Here is a 15,543-nt window from a genome sequence, read left to right as displayed (position 1 = left end):
TTTACCACCTGGGGAACATTGCCAAGGTTAGTTTCTCTCTCAGGCTGATACAGAGAGTCTCATCCAGGCTTTTATTCACTAGCAGGCTTGACTACTGTAATGCTCTCCGGTCTGGTCTACCCAATAAAGGCAGTTTTTCCTAGCCACCGTGCTTCTACACCTGCATTGCTTGCTGTTTGGGGTTTAAGTGCTGGGTTTCTGTACGGCACATTGTGACATCAGCTGATGTACGAAGTGCTATATAAATAATTTGATTGATTGATAAAGACATTGGGGAACTGCAAAACATACAGAATGCTGCAGCACGGGCACCTGTGCCTGTGAGGTTTAGAATTCATGTTCATTTAAGATTCTTCTACTGGTTTTTAAATAAATCCACAATGGTGACCACTTAGCTAGATGTGGCTGGGGGGGGTGGTTAAATCATTTATTTCACATTAATTCATTAATTTAGACAATTGTGTTTTTTTGGGGGGGGGGCGACATGGCCCTACTCGTATTCCTAATCGTATCCATAAATAGACAGTTGATAGTCGGGATCGGATGGTACAGTAAAAAGTTTATATTTTGGTTTTATTTGCATAGATATTTTATGTGTGTTTTTTCCTGTAAAAATAATTGAGTTTTAGCTTAGCAGTTAAGAGCGTTGGGCCAGTAACCAAACGGTTGCTGGTTCGAATCCCAGAGCCGACGAATCCCAAAGCCGACGAATCCCCGAGCCGACGAATCCCAAAGCCGACAGAAAAATATTAATGTGCCGTTGTGCAAGGCACTTAACTCTAATTCTTCTTGTAAGTCTCTCTGGATAAGAGAATCTGATAAATGACTCACTACTGTAGTGGCTCTGGATCAGAGCGTCTGTTAAATGACTCACTACTATAGTGGCTCTGGATCAGAGAGTCTGCTAAATGACTCACTACTGTAGTGGATCAGAGAGTCTGCTAAATGACTCACTACTGTAAGCTCTGTGAGCTCAGGTCTGTATTCAGAATGACATGCTGAACAGAAGGAGCTCAGGTCTGTTTTCAGAATGACATGCTGAACAGAAGGAGCTCAGGTCTGTATTCAGAATGACATGCTGAACAGAAGGAGCTCAGGGCTTAGTTAACGTTCATATTTATTAATCAGCGTTCCAGTGGTGTATTTTATCTGCACATGCGCCAGCATCGTCCATGCAAGCCTCCCAGTTATGCGCGAGTGAAGTGAGTTCGGAAAAAAAACTGAAAGTATGCATCTTTCGAAATTGTTTTCACATCCGAACTTCACGTGTCCGAACTCAGAATTTGAATAGGCTTCCCAAAAAAGAACACGAGTCGATGTGGTAGAACAATTTTTTTGTTTTGTTGCATTTATCAAAATCACATCGGGAAGCCTGATTTGAGATATGTCATGTAAACAAGATTATTAGGGAAATTGTTCTTCCTGCACAGCATGTAAACATTTAAATATAACTATTATATTAATCTGACTTATTCACAATAATCACATTATTGTGTGCATGTAATCGTACTCAATGATGCAAAACACACGCACACACACACACACACACACACACACACACACACACACACACACACACACACACACACACACACACACACACACACACACACACACACACACATACACTATTATTTATTCATAGAAGCATCCTTGACTCTATTGATTGCTGTTATAAATATTCTCTTGAGCTATTTTTCTTACCTCCTGTCCTTCAACTCCTCACAGGGATAAATATAATGCCATAACACACAAAGGAATGGTTCGCATTATCAGAGGGGACAGGTGAAACGATGGACCTGTCAATTCCCAACAATACATCCATCTGTTTTTTTCAACAGCGGGCATGGTTGGGGGTAATCACATGCATCTTTTGGTTGGAGGAGGCTAAGTTTGCTTCCCAAAATGCCATCCTATTCTCTAGATAGGGCACTCCTTTTTGACCTTGGGCCCTTTTCAAAAGTAGTGCACTACAGTAAAAAGAATAGGCTACCGTTTGGGATGCAGAGGATTGTTCTCTGACCTCCAGATCTATCCCCATGTTGCTCGGTGCCTTTGGTGTTTGGAGAATATTCAGAGCCAAGGAGTCAATAATATATTTATACATCAATGGATCAATTTTGGAAAGCGACATTCATTCTGTATGCAGACGGCGTGACCGAGGCCGTCATTTACTCCACGTTAATAAACTATCTATAAGTGAGGCATATTCTAGAAAGTCTCTCACTTATTGCGTCCTCTACACTCCCCGGTGTTTTCAAGGCCAGGTATAATATATAATATTGGATGTTGTATAATAAAAAAATTATTATTTAAAAAAAACAGTCTGTCAGGGAGCATCATGGGAGACTGTTAAACAACAACAACAACAACAACAACAACAACGTAAGACTTAGAATCTGTCATGTGTCAGAATGGAATCACATGTCATTTGGTCCATAGTAGGTCAATCTAGCTTCTGCTACAGTACAGACGGTATGGAAGCCGTAATGGAGCCTACAGACTGATCAGCTACATTGCTGTGCATGCTAGCAGAGTTGAGTAATGTCCTCTTTACAGTCATCCATCCATCCATTCATTCATTAATTCATCCATCCATCCATTCATTCATTAATTCATCCGTCTATTAATTCATTCCAAGAGAAAAAAATATATTGCTCAGAGTGGTCTTTGTAGAAATATGGGAGATGTAAATGTTTTATCATTTAGTGATCACTTACTGTATATCTGCACTGTTTCTCTAAAGAAGAGATGGAAAATAGAGTTAATTCTTGAGACAAACATGAGGCTAATGAGCTTGTATTGAGACTTACGTTTGAGAAGCATGAGAAATAGGGTGTAGTATCCTCATGAGATTATTCCGGTCTCAACTATTGATCCAGAAAAAATATATATTTTTGAGTATCAAGTTGATATATACAGGAAGCTGAGGCATTTAAAAAACACACAAAAAAAAACATTTTTTTTATTTTTATTTTATTTTTTACAGATTATTTAAATGTTAACAACTTTCACCATTTACAGTTTTTTTTTATGGTTACAACATTGTCTAAGCACGTATTAAAGAAAGTCACTGGGTAGAGGTTAGATTGCTTGTCAAATAACAAAATAGTACAACTATGTCATTGCCTAAAACTAGTGTGGAATTGAAAGTGCTGTCATTATCCCCATTTAGACTGAGAGCCAAAGTGGAAAACTCCCTGAAAAAATGCCTGGGGTACCTTTAAAAAAAAGGCTAAGTCAGAACATACCTGCTTGTAACTGTTACAAACGGTACCCCCTCCAGACGTAGTGAAACTCCCTATAAAACACTGAAAACAGGTTACTGCAATCACCCTTGTCTATAAATTGATGTGAAGTTGAAAGTGCTGTCACTAACACATTAACATTTGAAACAGATGATTTGAAAACATCTTACATGTGTCAACATGGACCCGGGGTTTACCTGAAAGACCTGTATATGAAATGACATTATTCCTTACGATGCCAAAACATAACCCACAAAACAATGGCAAGTATCACGATAACGAGTGGTATATCGATAACGAGTGGTATCACGATACCTAGTGGTACCACGATACAAAGGCAAAAAACTTTTTGTTCACTGATATTCATATCTCATATCAATTTAACACTGATATTGACAGTGATAAGGGAGTGATGGGGGTTTTGAGGAGGTGTATGGGTTCCTCTGGGTAACGGAGAGTTGTGTATGTCCCGACTGAAGATGAGACACCAGAGGAGGAGAAAGTGGAAGGTAAGATGTCCTGGGGAGGACCACCCAGCGCCTTATCCAACATGTCTGACAGAAACACAATAACAGATTCAATGTTGCCAATATTGAATATTGTGATCCATATATATATATATATATATATACACAGTTGAAGTCGGAGGTTTACATACACGTTAGCCAAATACATTTCAACTCAGTTTTTCACAATTCCTGACATTTAATCCTAGTAAAAAGTATCTGTCTTAGGTCATTTAGGATCACCACTTCATTTTAAGAATGTGAAATGTCAGAATAATAGTAGAGACAATTATTTATTACAGTTTTTATTTTCTTTCATCACATTCCCAGTGGGTCAGAAGTTTACAAACACTCAATTCGTATTTGGTAGCATTGCCTTTAAGTTGTTTAACTTGGGTCAAATGTTTCTGGTAGCCTTCCACAAGCTTCCCACAATGAGTTGGGTCAATTCTGGCACATACCTCCTAACAGAACTGGTGTAACTGAGTCAGGTTTGTAGGCCTCCTTGCTAATACATGCGTTTTCAGGTCTGCCCACAAATGTTCTATGGGATTGAGGTCAGGGCTTCGTGATGGCCACTCCAATACCTTGACTTTGTTGTCCTTAAGCCATTTTGCCACAACTTTGGAAGTATGCGTGGGGTCATTGTCCGTTTGGAAGACCCATTTGTGTCCAAGCTTAACTTCCTGACTGATGTCCTGAGATGTTGCTTCAATATATCCACATAATTTTCCTACCTCATGATGCCATCTATTTTGTGAAGTGCACCAGTCCGTCCTGCAGCAAAGCACCCCCACAACATGATGCTGCCACCCCCGTGCTTCACGGTTGGGATGATGTTCTTCGGCTTGCAAGCCTCCCCCTTTTTCCTCCAAACATAACAATGGTTATTATGGCCAAACAGTTCTATTTTTGTATCATCAGACCAGAGGACATTTCTTCAAAAGCACTCCCCATGTGCAGTTGAAAACCGAAGTATGGCTTTTTTTATGGTGGTTTTGAAGCAGTGGCTTCTTCCTTGCTGAGCGCCCTTTCAGGTTATGTAGGACTCGTTTTACTGTGGATATATATTTACTGAGGCACTGAGTTTGAAAATAGGCCTTGAAATACATCCACAGGTACACCTCCAATTGACTCAAATGATGTCAATTAGCCTATCAAAAGCTTCTAAAGCCATGACATGATTTTCTGGAATTTTCTAAGCTGTTTAAAGGCACTTTACATACACATAACTTAGTGTATGTAAACTTCTGACCCACTGGAATTGTGATACAGTGAATTATAAGTGAAGTCATTTATCTGTTAACATTTGTTGGAAAAATGACTTGTGACATGCACAAAGTAGATGTCCTAACCAACTTGCCAAAACTATAGTTTGTTAATAAGAAATATGTGGAGTGGTTGAAAAACAAGTTTTAATGACTTCAACCTAAGTGTATGTAAACCTCTGACTTCAACTGTATATTCTATTCATACATACATAAGCGATTTATTTTTTTCACATCCTATGAACATCTTATTATACTGCACTATACATACAGTGCATTCAGAAAGTATTCATACCCCTTGACCTTTACCACATTTTGTTACGTTACAGCCTTATTCTAAAATGGATTCCATTTTATTTTAGCCCCATCAATCTACACACACTAACGCATAAGGACAAAGTGAAAACATATTTTTAGACATTTTTGCAAATGTATTAAAAATAAAATAAAAACAGAAATACCTTTACAGAAGTATTCAGACCCTTTGCAATGAAACTCGAAATTGATGCATCCTCTTTCCATTGATCATCCTTGAGATGTTTCCGCAACTTGATTGGAATCCACCTGTGGTAAATTCACTTGATTGGACATGATTTGGAAAGGCACACACACACCTGTCTATATAAGGTCCCACAGTTGACAGTTATATAAAAAAACATGTCAACCTAACCAGTATGTATCCTATGAAACAAGGTTAATGTAATTAATAAAGTTAGTAATAGATAACATTCATATTCTGATTATCTCTGAAACTCACTAATACATTTGATGATACAGTGGTAGCAATGCAAGATTATAACGTTTACAGAAAAAAATGGAAATGCCAGTGGTGGTGTTGCTGTTTAAATGTAAAGATTAGAGAAGATCTCATGTTAAATACAGTTGAAATAATATGGCTACAGGTTCATCTGCCTCACCTAAAGCCAATTCTTGTGGGAAGCTGTTATAGACCACCAAGTGCTAACAGTCAGTGTCTGGATAACATGTGTGAAATGTTTGTTATTGTATGTGATAGCAACAGTGAGGTACATTTTCTGGGTGATTTAAATATTGACTGGCTTTCATCAAGCTGCCCACTCAAGAAAAAGCTTCAAACTCTAATCAGTGCCTGCAATCTCGTTCAGGTTATGAGTCAACCTACCAGGGTAGTTACAAACAGCACAGGATGGAAATCAACATGATTTGATCACATGTTTACTGATGCTGCAGTCACGTGCTTGAAAGCAGTATCCATATCCATCTAATGTAGTGATCACAAATCAAATCAAATTTATTTATATAGCCCTTCTTACATCAGCTGATATCTCAAAGTGCTGTACAGAAACCGAGCCTAAAACAGCAAACAGAAAGCAATGCAGGTGTAGAAGCACAGTGGCTAGGAATAACTCCCTAGAAAGGCCAGAACCTAGGAAGAAACCTAGAGAGGAACCAGGCTCTGAGCTGTGGCCAGTCCTCTTCTGGCTGTGCCGGGTGGAGATTATAACAGAACATGGTCAAGATGTTCAAATGTTGATAGATGACCAGCAGGGTCAAATAATAATAATCACAGTGGTTATCGAGGGTGCAACAGGTCAGCACCTCAGGAGTAAATGTCAGTTGGCTTTTCATACCGATCACAGAGAGTATCTCTACCACTCCTGCTGTCTCTAGAGAGTTGAAAACCGCAGGTCTGGGCCAGGTAGCAAGTCCGGTGAACAGGTCAGGGTTCCATAGCCGCAGGCAGAACAGTTGAAACTGGAGCAGCAGCACTGCCAGGTGGACTGGGGACAGCAAGGAGTCATCAGGCCAGGTAGTCCTGAGGCATGGTCCTAGTGGTCAGGTCCTCCAAGAGAGAGACAGAAAGAGAGAAAGAAAGCAAGAAAAGAAAGAACGAAAGAAAGAAAGAAGGAAAGAGAAAGAAAGAAAGAAGTAGAGAGAGCATACTTAAACTCACAAAGGACACCAGGTAAGACAGGAGAAATAGAAAATAGTATACCATATCTAGCCTCTCTGGGATATGTGGGACGCTCGCAAACAGCCAGTGAAATTGCAAGGCGCTAAATTCAAACAACAGAAATCTCATAATTAAAATTCCTCAAACGTACAAGTATTATCTTCTTATGGCTGCAGGGGCAGTATTGAGTAGCTTGGGTGAAAGGTGCCCAGAGGTGCCCAGAGTAAACTGCCTGCTCCTCAGTCCCAGTGGCTAATATATGCATATGATTAGTAGTATTGGATAGAAAACACCCTGAAGTTTCTAAAACTGTTTGAATGATGTCTGTGAGTATAACAGAACTCACATGGCAGGCAAAAACCTTAGAAGAAATCCAAACAGGAAGTGGGAAATCTGAGGTTGGTCGATTTTCAACTCATCCCTTATCGAATTCACAGTGGGATTTTGGTTATGTTGCACTTCCTAAGACTTCCACTAGATGTCAACCGTCTTTAGAAACTTGTTTGAGGCTTCTACTGTGAAGAGAGCCTGAATGAGAGGGGAATGAGTCAGTTGTCTGGCAGAGAGCCACGCGCTGGTCATGCGCATTTCACATGAGAGGGAGCTGCGTTCATTTGCTTTTCTACAGACATAGGAATTCTCCGATTGGAACGTTATTGAAGATTTATGATAAAAACATCCTAAAGTTTGAATCTATACTTAGTTTGAAATGTTTCTACAACCTGTAATATAACTTTTTTGAACTTTTCGTCCAACGTTCTGCTTGACCTGCACGCACGTTTGGATTTGTGTACTAAACGCCCTAACAAAAGTAGCTATTTGGACAAAAATTATGGACATTATCGAACAAATCAAACATTTATTGTAGAATTAGGATTCCTGGGATTGCATTATGATGAAGATCATCAAAGCTAAGTGAATATTTATAATGCTATTTCTGATTTCTTGTGACTCCAACATGGCGGGTATATTTATTCGTTTTCTGAGCGCCGTTCTCAGATTATTGCATGGTTTGCTTTTTCCGTAAAGCTTTTTTTAAATCTGACACAGCGGTTGCATTAACTTCTTATGGCTGCAATCCCGTTAATGGGAGCGATTTGACAACAGCCAGTCAAAGTGTAGGGCGCCATTTTCAAAACATCAAAAATCTCATAATTAAAATTCCTCAAACATACATGTATCTCATACCATTTTAAAGCTATTCTCGTTATTAATCCCACCACAGTGTCCGATTTCAAATATGCTTTACGGCAAAGCACCACAAACGATTATGTTAGGTCACCAAATAGCCACAGAAAAACAATTTTTCATTAAGGTGTATCTATAATTCCATGTGTAACCCTTGTATTTTCATCAACATGTATAATAGTATATTACATCTTTTATCAATGTTTATAATGAGTATTTCTGTAAATTGATGTGGCTCTCTGCAAAATCACTGGATGTTTTTGGAACTACTGAACGTAACACGCCAATGTAAACTCAATTTTTTTTAAATATAAATATTAACTTTATCAAACAAAACATACATGCATGTATTGTGTAACATGAAGTCCTATGAGTGTCATCTGATGAAGATCATCAAAAGTTTGTGATTCATTTTATCTCTATTTGTGCTTTTTGTGACTCCTATCTTTGGCTGGAAAAATGGCTGTGTTTTTCTGTGGCTTGGTGGTGACCTAACATAATTGTTTGTGGTGCTTTCGCTGTAACGCCTTTTTTGAAATCAGACACTGTGGCTGGGTTTCAGAATTTTTTGAAAATGTACTGTATATTTAAAAAAATATATATATATATACAACAGACAGACAGACAGACAGACAGACAGACAGACAGCCAGACAGACAGACAGACAGACAGACAGACAGACAGACAGACAGACAGACAGACAGACAGACAGACAGACAGACAGGGCTCCTGACTTCTTGTGTAAAAAATGTTGGATGAAGGTTGATAAATGTGGATTCTTTTTGCAAGAAATGAAACATGATACAACACTCTATATCTAAACTTTCACTCCAAATTCTAAACCTTCAACCTTGATTTTGGACAAAATTACCAGGAATGATTCTTACTACCAAGGAATATCAAGAGAAAACGTATATAGCAAACCAAAACCTGCAGAAGAAACATAGCAGAAACCTGGAAATACCATCCAACCCAAAACTAAGTGAGTAATGTTGTCTTCCCAACAAGTTAACAACAATATTCTCAATATTCTCTAGGAAATATTATAATATAAAGCTAAGTAAAAAATGCTACGAAGCTAACAAGCTGATAGGACAGGACACACTCGGAAGCAACTTCGAATAGCACTGACGTGTGAAGTTACATGTGTGAAAACTCTTGAGCCCAACAATGGCAGGAGAGTTTCACAGCCTCACCCACTCAAATGCAGAGGCCTTTGAAGCTCCCTGCTCCATGGCTTCCCCATTTGCAGAGGTCACCACAGTTCAGTACCCCTTGCATGTGAAAAATGACTGCATGCAATAAGTACAAAAATATGCTCCTCAAGAACATTCCAGAGTCACTAATTGCTGACTACTACAAAGAGGGTAATGTAAGTAACTTCATTTTCCACACAGGCCATCTCCTGGCATGGCACAGTGCCTTTAAGAGCGTACTACCCCTAAATCAAGAGAGAGAGAGTATTGGCCCAGGGCGGAAACTCGGATCACTAGACATTGACGAAATTGAAACAACCTCTGTCAACGTTTAGACGTCTGGAACAGTAATGGTACAGGGCATCCTCATCCAGTTTCAGCAGGGCTTTTATAGAATCAATGATAGAGCACAGCAGGAAAAGCTCATGGTGACGACTCCCCCATCCTGAGTGAGTCTGATCACACCTCATCCTCAAACTGCTCTGCAGACGAGCAGCTCCGAGAGGAAGAGTCACTCATTCATCAATGAATGAGAGAGAGATGGTCACACAGAACAGAGAACAGAATAGACCCACAATACAGACCAGCACAACAACACCCCCCCCCCCCCCCCCCCCCCCCATTTGGCCTAAAGAGCAGGAACCCATACTCTCTCAAATAAATTGGAAATACAGATATTGTCAAACATGATATAGAGGAGACGGACCCACTGGTTGCCCTCTAGATTACAGAGAGCTGGTAGTCCCATCCACCAAACTACCAGGTGTGAAACAGGGAAGAGACTTAGAGGGTATGCTAATTTGGTGTAGAGCCTAGTAAAAATTACCTGTCTTAGGTCAGTTAGGATCACCATTTTACTTTAAGAATGTGAAATGTCAGAATAATAATAGAGAGAATGATTTATTTTATTTCTTTCATCACATTCCCAGTGGGTCACACGTTTACATACACTCAAATAGTATTTGGTAGCATTGCCTTTAAATAGATTAACTTCGGTCAAATGTTTTGGGTAGCCTTCCACAAGCTTCCCACAATAAGTTGGGTGAATTTTGGCCCCTTCCTACTGACAGAGCTGGTGTAACTGAGACAGGTTACTGATAGAGCTGGTGTAACTGAGACAGGTTACTGACAGAGGTGGTGTAACTGAGACAGGTTTCGTAGACCTCCTTACTCGCACACACTTTTTCAGTTCTGCCCACACATTTTCTATGGGATTGAGGTCAGGGCCTTGACTTTGTTGTCCTTAAGCCATTTTTCCACAACTTTGGAAATATGCTTGGGGTCACTGTACATTTGGACGACCCATTTGTGACCAAGCTTTCACTTCCTGACTGATGTCTTGAGATGTTGCTTCAATATATTCACATAATTTTCCTACCTCATGAATCCATCTATTTTGTGAAGGTCACAAGTCGCTCCAGTTCCTCCTGCAGCAAAGCAACCCCACAACATGATGCTGCCACCCCCGTGGTTCACGGTTGGGATGATGTTCTTCGGCTTGCAAGACTCCCCCTTTTTCCTCCAAACATAATGATGGTCATTATGGCCAAATAGTTATATTTTTGTTTCATCAGACCAGAGGACATTTCTCAGAAAAATTATGATATTTTTCCAATGTGCAGTTGCAAACCATAGTCTGGCTTTTTTATGGCGGTTTTGTAGCAGTGGCTTCTTCTTTGCTGAGTGACCTTTCAGGTTATGTTGATATAGGACATGTTTTACTGTGTATATAGATACTGTTGTACCTGTTCCCTCCAGCATCTTCACAATGTCCTTTGTTGTTGTTCTGGGATTGATTTGCACTTTTTGCACCAAAGTACGTTCATCTCTAGGAAACAGAACACGTCTCCTTCCGGAGCGGTATGACGGCTGCGTGGTCCCATGGTGTTTATACTTGCGTACAATTGTTTGTACAGATGAACATGGTACCTTCAGGCTTTTGGAAATTGCTCCCAAGGAAGAACCAGAATTGTGGAGGTCTACAATTTTTTTTCTGAGGTCTTGGCTGATTTCTTTTGATTTTCCCATGATGTCAAGCAAAGAGGCACTGAGTTTGAAGGTAGGCCTTGAAATACATCTTCAGGTACACCACCAATTGACTCAAATGAGGTCAATGAACCTACCAGAAGCTTCTAAAGCAATGACATAATTTTCTGGAATATTCCAAGATGTTTAAAAACACTGTCATCTTAGTGTATGTATGTAAACTTCTGACCCACTGAAATTGTGATACAGTGAATTATAAGTGAAATAATCTGACTGTAAAAAAATGATGGAAAAATGACTTGTGTCATGCACAAAGTAGATGTCCTAACCGACTTACCAAACTATAGTTTGTTAGCAAGAAATGTGTGGAGTGGTTGAAAAACGAGTTTTAATGACTCCAACCTAAGTATATGTAATCTTCCGATTTGAATTGTATACCCCCCCCCAGTAGAATCTATAGTACTATAGACTAATTTATCACTGACCTCAACCCAGATTCTCTCAGTGTTCACCGTCAGCCCACTGACAACCTTATCAGATCACTGCAAAATCACAATCTACTTGAGCAATACTCAATCATGAGGCATCAAAGCCAAAGGAACTGCATAAAATCTAAGAAATACTATAGATGGAAGGAAAGTAGTTTAGAATCCTATCCACTTTTTTTGGGGGGCAACAACACATTCAAGGTGTCAACTTGGCAGTAGAAAACGTAAACAGCATGTTTGACCTCTCAGCTTCCCGCCCAAATCAACACATTTCAATCAGACAACCTAAGAAAATGAACAACAATGACAAATGGATTGATGAAGATAGCAAAAACCTAAGAAAGAAATTGAGAAACCTGTCCAACCAAAAACATAGAGAGAAAACCTGAGCCTACGTCTCCACTATGGTGAATCACTAAAACAACATTGAAATACACTACGGAAAAAGAAGGAAGAGTACTTCAGAAAACAGATCAATGTAATTGAAGAATCCATAGACTCTAACCACTTCTGGGAAAATTGGAACAAGCTAAACAATCAAAAAACACAAAGATTTTTAATTCTAAACAGAGATGTATGGATAAATCACTACTCCAATCATTTTGGCTCTATAGCAAACAGCAAAAACGTACATATGATCAATTACACATCTTAGAATCAGCTATGAAAGACTACCAGAACCCTCTGAATTCTCCAATTACATTGAATTAAACTACAGGACAAAATACAAACCCTCCAATCCAAAAAGGCCTGTGGTGCAAGCATTTCACGGTATTCGGTGCCAAATAACATTTGATTTGATTTGTGTTGTTGGCATCCTAAATTAAATGGTTAAATATACAGACCATCCTCAGCTCTAGCATGTTCCCCAATAATTGGAACCACCCCTGATCACCCATATTCACAAAAGTGGAAACAAATTTGACCCCAATAACTACCGTGGGATATGCGTCAACAGCAACCTTGGAAAAATCCTCTGCATTATCCTTAACAGCAGACTTGTACATTTCCTCAGTGAAACCAATGTACTGAGCAAATGTCAAATTGGCTTTTTACCAAAATATTGTACGACAGACCACGTATTCACCCTGCACACCCAATTGACAAACAAACAAACCAAAACGAATGCAAAGTCACCTGATGCTTTGTTGACTTCAAAAAAGCCTTTGACTCAATTTGGCACGAGGGTCTGCTATACAAATTGATGGAAAGTGGTGTTGGTGGGAAAAACATACGACATTATAAAATCCATGTACACAAAAAACAAGTATGCGGATAACAGTGGCAAGAAACACAGACATGTCTTTCCACAGGGTTGTGGGGTGTTGATTTTATTTTTAATTTTGTGTTTACAATTGCTTTGGTAATGTCATTAAAGCCCTTTTGGGGGGGGGGGGGGGGGGGGTAGCAGATCACACTATTTAGTTCATGACACAGAATTGTATCCTATATGATGTCTTATCTTATATTTTGTTTTACCTTCATTCTTATCTTACCACTGTTCAGGTCAAGTTGGCATTATAACCAACGTATATATTTATTGAACCTTTATTTAACTAGGCAAGACAGTTGAGAACAAGTCATTTTTCACAACGACGGCCTACACCGACCAAACCCGGACGACACTGTGCCAATTGTGCACCACCCTATGGGACTCCCAATCGTGGCCGGTTGTGACGCAGCCTGGACTCAGACCAGGGTCTGTGGTGACGCCTCTATTGCATCAGACGCTGCACCGGTCAGGGGGCCCTATTAGTGAAACATGAATGAAAACTTCAATGAAAAGGCATTATATTATGAAATAAAATACATATAACATAACACAAGAATAACAAAGAGGATTGTTGATCAGGAGGCCAAAGTACATTGCAACTGTATGGAAGAGAAGGAGGAAAAGGCATGTGAGGAATGTTCAATCCATTGTGTCATGTGTCATGCATTATCCATCCAATATTGGTTTTCTACTCAAGTTTCCTAAAGTCCAGAATTGTATTTTTTCAATATATCAACGTATATTTGTTAGATCAAATCAAATCACATGTTTATTCGTCACATGCTTGGTAAACAAACAGGCCTAGACTAACAGTGAAATGATTCAGGCAATAATGAGGGAAAAGAAAATGGAGAAATAATAATAAAGTAAAACACTTAAATACATAATATAATAAATACAAGTTATCGAGTGTCGATAACTTGGCTACGTTCAAGGTGTATCAGTACAGAGTGGATGTGCAGGGGTACGAGGTAATGGAGGTTGATATGTACATTATAACTAGGAATAAAGTGCCAGAAAATAAACAGTATTAGTAGCAGCGTATGTGCTGAATCAAAAAAGGGTCAATGCAGATAGTCCGTGTGTAACGATCGTCTGTGGTGGAAGAAGGTGAGGACCAAAGCACAGCGTGAGTGTTCAAAAGTGTTCATATTTTTTATAAAATAACTGAACACTGAACAAAACAATAAACGACAAACGAACAGTCCCGAAAGGTGAATGGAAAAAACACTAAACAGGAAATAATCACCCACAAAACACAGGTGGGAAAAGGCTACCTAAGTATGATTCTCAATCAGAGACAACGAACGACACCTGCCTCTGATTGAGAACCATACCATACCAGGCCAAACACAAAACCACAACATAGAAAAAGGGAACATAGACAACCCACCCCAACTCACGCCCTGACCAAACTAAAACAAAGACATCACAAAGGAACTAAGGTCAGAACACCGGGTAGCTATTGGCTAACTACACTCTTATGGCTTCAGGGGTAAACACTGTTCAGGGTCCTGTTGGTTCCAGAGAACAAGTCGATGACTTGGGTGGCTGGAGTCTTTGACAATTTTTAAGGGTCTTCCTCTAACACACGCCTGGTATAGAGGTCCTGAATGACAGAGGGCCCCAGTGATGTACTGGTGCAGTATGTATTACCCTCTGTAGCGCCTTGGGGTCGGATGTCAAGCAGTTGCCAAGCGGTTCACAGAATACAACAGGTGTAAAACAGTACGGTGAAATGCAAGCTTTTTTCCCAATAATGCAATTTTTCAATAAAATAACTATTAAATAATAACAATAATAATAATAATAATTGTTATTATTATTATTCAATTTATTTATTCAATATCAAGGGTAAGAGGAACACTTCTACAGTAAAGACAGGAGAATGTTGGGAACAGGGATTGAAGGTTGAATCTGGTTTTATCGTTGAAGGGGAACATATAAGAGGTTTCCATCAGTGGAGGCTGGTGGCAGGAGTCATATGTTTGATACTGTTCCGTTTGTTCCATTCCAGCCAATGATCGCGTCCTCCTATAGCTCCTCCCCCCCAGCCTTCACTGGTTTCCATCTTTAAGGGATGAGTGAGGCAGATCATGAATACCAAAAGTCAATGTCAAGAGCTGTCATCAAGGCAAAGGGTGGCTACTTTGAAGAATCTCAAATTTAAAATGTATTTTGATTTGTTTATAACACTTTTTGTTGGTTACTACATGATTCCATATGCGTTATTTCATAGTGTTGATGTCTTCACTATTATTCTACAATGTTGAACATAGTAAAAATAAAGAAAAACCCTGGAATGAGTCCAAACTTTTGACTGGTACTGTATATATATATATATATATATATATATATATATATATATATATATATAATGTTATGTCTCTGCAGGCCGTGGATCACAACTGCAGGAAGCTGTTTACTGTAAAGTTAACCGTCTTTTGGAGGAAACCA

Source organism: Oncorhynchus clarkii, chromosome 17 (genome assembly GCF_045791955.1).
Source record: "Oncorhynchus clarkii lewisi isolate Uvic-CL-2024 chromosome 17, UVic_Ocla_1.0, whole genome shotgun sequence".
Taxonomy (NCBI): Eukaryota; Metazoa; Chordata; class Actinopteri; order Salmoniformes; family Salmonidae; genus Oncorhynchus; species Oncorhynchus clarkii.
This window is presented reverse-complemented; position numbering follows the sequence as displayed.